The sequence below is a fragment of the Stegodyphus dumicola genome, chromosome 2, assembly GCF_044657685.1.
Source record: "Stegodyphus dumicola isolate Sdum_Otavi_A_Nest chromosome 2, ASM4465768v1".
NCBI lineage: Eukaryota > Metazoa > Arthropoda > Arachnida > Araneae > Eresidae > Stegodyphus > Stegodyphus dumicola.
The window spans coordinates 218,124,436-218,128,655 of record NC_140769.1 but is presented as its reverse complement, the minus strand read 5'-3'; positions in this window follow the sequence as shown (position 1 = coordinate 218,128,655).

The window sequence follows — 4,220 nt, the reverse complement described above, 5'->3', positions numbered from 1 at the left end:
TGTTCCAAAACGGAAGCTACTTGCTATTGGTGAAAAGAAAGTGGTTTTTGTTGACACTCATTTTTATGAAGAAATATCTGAATATGCAACATTCTATTTCATCTGGCGTTTATTTCGGCTGCAATGAATTTTTGATGAATTATCCCACTGTGTTTAACACCGTAAAAAGTTGTACTCCTCCGTTATCCCCTCCTCCCTTCCTTGCATTCTTTCCAGATAATGTTCAAGGAAGACACTTTTAACCTAAACGGGTCCAAAGAACGGAGAATCAAGTTTTATCTGATGATAGTTTTTATTTATTTAGGAGATATCATGCGTGTCTTCGTATCTTCATCCTTTCTCACTCAAAATATTGAGCGCATTTCACCAAAATTAAAGATTTTTTTTTTTTTTTTTTTTTTTTTTTTTTGTCTGGAAAAATTCTGTGCGTTCAAAAACGAGTAACCTCAGAACGTTGAAATTTTGTACAAAGGATTGCTATAACATGTAGATGTGCACCTCGTTTTGTGGCCGCAATCGGCCGCACCAGAAGTATATATATATATGTAACATTCTGTTACTCGGCTCAGTGATCTCAGTAACTTTATTTTTATATATTTGTAAATTGTGCATTTTTTGCTTTAAAAATGATTGAATTATGTTGCTCTTATCTTCCGGTTAAGGTTTTTATGCTTTTAGTTAAACATGCAATAATTGTGGAATTATCAACAATTTAAAAGTTTTTTAAATGCGGCTAAGCTTAATTTCTGATTAGTATGCCTTCCATGTTTGTTTACATTTAAAATAGTGGATTTGTTGTCAATCTAGAGAAACTAAGTTTTTCAACAACTAAGTAAGGTCTTCTTTTATTATTGTGAATTAAATTATGCTTAATTCATTATGGAATCAACATTTAAGTTATTAGCTTATTTTTATATAGAAACTGTAACTTTAATTGCAAAAATTGTTTTTTTTAATTGTTTTAACTGTATTTGGTGTTTTATGTTTTTCTATAGCCTTAAAATTTTAATGAAAATATTTTGAATTTTATGCATTTTTGCCTTGCCGCGAACTGCGATCTGAATTAGTAAGTAGCGCATGCGCATTAGGTAAGCGGCGTTGAATGGTCTGCGAAAAAGTTTTTTTCTATTAAGTAGCTCATGCGCATTAGGTAAGCGGCGTTGAATGATCTGCGAAAAAGTTTTTTTTTTTATTTGTTTAATTTATTATTTTATATATCGTTTTAGATTTATTATAGTATTGGAAAAAAACTTATAATAATTCTTCAGATGATATAATTTTTGTGCATTTTGAGTTTTAAAATGAATGTTAATGCTGTTAAGTGGACGTAGCGCCGAAGTGTCGCTATGGTAAATAAATATAGAGAACTTTCAAAGAATGCATTTGTTCTATTGTGCTCTAAGCGCTATCGACGAAGTAGATTTAATTCTAAAATCGTTAATTGTTAATTCAATATGTTTAAATGACATGTGGGAAAATTGCGTATAATTTAATATTCCATACAAGAAAGTCATGTGGTGTAACACATCAGATTTTTTAATTCTTTAAATATAATACAGGGCGATAATATTTGATGGCAACAATTTGAACAGTGAAACAACGCTTGTAGTGAATCAACCCAAAATGGCAAAACGAAATTAATAGTCCTTCTGGGAAAATTGGCCCTTTGGACTAAAATAAAAATCTGAAGGCTTTCAGATTTTACATTACCCCCGAAGGTTCGTTTTTTTCTAACGCTCTGTGCGTTACCTTTATTTATTCAGTTTCATGCTCTTCCCATTTAAACCATAAAATTCAATTCTACAGCAATATCGCAAAGTAATTTTAAAATGAGCATATATTTAGAACTTCCGATGCACAGTTCCCCCCCCCCGTTCAGTATTGCAATTGCTCGCTTTGAAATCGTTGAGTTTGTTAATCAAAATTTCGTTTCAAAGTGTTATAAAATATGAAATCGATAATAAAACGAATTCCAAATTAAGGCTAACAGATGCCCATATTTGGTGAAGGATTGGTACCCTTGTTTTATCACAATGCGAGAAACATACATGCATTTAATGCAGATTCTTCATTATTTAATTTCTTTAAATATAACAATGGGCGATAATATTTGGTGGCAACAATTTGAAAAGTGAAACGAACATTTAAAGTTTTCGACGGAAAATGCCAAAACGAAATTAATAGCCCTTCTGGGCTAACGCTCTTTGGGCTTAAAATTCTGTGATCGTGTGAATCTTCGAGAGATATCCCTGTTCTGCTCAAATTTTTGGAATTAGTTCTGTTTCCGCGATTCCTCTTTCCACGTTTTCCAAGTACAGTCCCTCTCCCACAGCGCCTCAGGAGATGTCATGATGACTCATTAAGAAGAGCGGAACAGTTTCTTTGTGAATAAGTTACTCTTCGTTAGATTGAAGATATATATTAGTTTAGGCTCTTCTCGAAATCTTTAGTTTCATTCCATTTGTAATTCTGCTACAATATTAGCTGTTATTTTCACATCTTATGTTAATCAATAAGCATGTTTTAAACGTTATTGGAACTAAAAGGGAAAAAAAAACCTTTAGCCCTTTATAAAAATTATCAGAATCGAATTTAGAATAAAAATAAGGAAAATGTAGTTTATTGGATTTGCATAAATGAAAGAATTATGAGCAGCTTCTAATTCTTTCATTTATGCAAATGAAAGAATTAAGACCAAAGAAGTCGTCGTTTTAAAACGAATATTTATTCTGAAAGATTTTATTATAACTCACCTTTATGTAGAATTTTGGAAGAATAATGTTTTTTTACTTTAGGAAACAATCTTTTAGTTCATTGCTAAAATCATCGCAGTGTTTGAACATCTCTCTCTCTCCTTTTAAATACAGTATTAGCTTCATTCATGCAAAGATCTGAGATCGTAAATATTTTTCGATTATTTGTTTTAAAGATTCTTTTTAAATCTAAAAATTTTTTGCCTTTCTACATTTCGGGAGAGGCCAAGGTCCACTCGGCCCCCCCCCCACTATGTAACTCTTTTGGGAAGAGGTGTAATGAAGATTGATGATTTCGGGGAAACGGGAATGTTTTTGACAACCGTGGAAACAGGAATTGCGGAAAAAAGAAGACACCAAATTTTTGAGGTTAGAAACATCTTTAGCGGAATCTTCCTAAAACATTTTTTCTGCATTACATTACACTTAAATTACCTTACACTATCTGCCATTGATCATCCAAGAGATAATGCAGTTGTTGCCACTGTAATGCGACAAGTGTTGCCATTTAAGAGAAATTTTGCCTGCTTATATTATTTCCTAATATGTTATCTGCAGAATTTTTTTAAATGAATAAAAATATTAAAAAATCACACGTTTTCTTTCGGAGGCCTGGTTACTTTACGGTCTGGGTATAAAAACACTAAACATTTAGGCGGCAGATCCTTGTAAATACTTTGTTTTTTCCTCCCTAAATAACTTAGTTCCCGCCTGTAACAGCTGCGTTTCGCTTAAAACTGAAAGAAATAGCATATCTCGTTTGGAAAATTAATTTTATTTCATTTCTTTAATAAAAGAATATGAGTTTTTATAATGGTTTTGTTAAAAATAAGCGATATATTACGGTCCGAAATGGTTATGTTAACAAACAATTTTTTGTTTTCAAAAGTGGGGTTTCATTTAGCATGCAGAAGGTATGTTTACAGACACTTAAAAAATTATATTTTGGCTTTATTTCATAAGTTACTTACTGGTGACTTAACGCCCACACGGATGTTTTTATAGCGACAATAATGCATACCAAATAAATGCCAAAAAAATGTTTTGCCTCCACTACCCATACATGCAGGAACTAAAATGACTCAAAGGCCCATTGCATTATCGATTTTGTCGTTACCGGTATTATCCGTATTTAAAAAACTCTGCAAGTCGGTATTGTCGGTGGCAGCTACCGATATTAATGCAATAACAGCTTTAGTGGAAATGCCACAAAAAAGAAGCATCCTAACCTAACCAGTGTGAAGAATTCTTCCTTAAAATCTACAAAGAAATATTAGATTTTGAAGAAAATACTTCTTGCCATTAAGGGTTAAATCTTATGAAGATGGTAATTGGCAATATGTTTAATAGTGTCACACGTGAAGGCATCAAAATTCCTGAAGAAATTATGGGCCTGGCTTAATGTTAGAGAATCTACAGTCCTCAAGTTTTTGTACCTTCTATTTTTTGCATACCATGGAACGTTCA